Genomic DNA, 270 nt, shown 5'->3' on the forward strand with positions numbered 1-270 from the left:
GGGTACAGTCGGGGTTGGGTTCCCAGCCTGGTATCCGAGTCACTGTGTCAGCCAGGGCCATCCGATTCCTCCCGCAGGGAATGATGCCCCCGCCAGCTTCCAGCCGCCGCGGCTTTCCGCCCTCAGCTCTCGTTACTCGGTGGCTTTTGTCGCCTCCCAAGTCTCAGCGAGCTCTGTCTGAGGGCTCTGCCGAAGAGAGGCAGCATCTGCTGGGAGCAGGTTTTCCAATGGATTTTCTGTGGCGGGGAGAAATACCCACAATTTTTTTTT

At 58.9% G+C, this 270-nt stretch overlaps 1 protein-coding gene across 1 annotated transcript in view; it reads left to right on the top strand.

Moving 5' to 3' along the window:
* The window catches only part of FKTN (fukutin), a 17,030-nt gene that overhangs the window by 3,042 nt on the left and 13,718 nt on the right, over window positions 1–270 (top strand). The window lies entirely within an intron of this gene.

The sequence above is a fragment of the Geospiza fortis genome, unplaced genomic scaffold (assembly GCF_000277835.1).
Source record: "Geospiza fortis unplaced genomic scaffold, GeoFor_1.0 scaffold208, whole genome shotgun sequence".
Classification (NCBI taxonomy): domain Eukaryota; kingdom Metazoa; phylum Chordata; class Aves; order Passeriformes; family Thraupidae; genus Geospiza; species Geospiza fortis.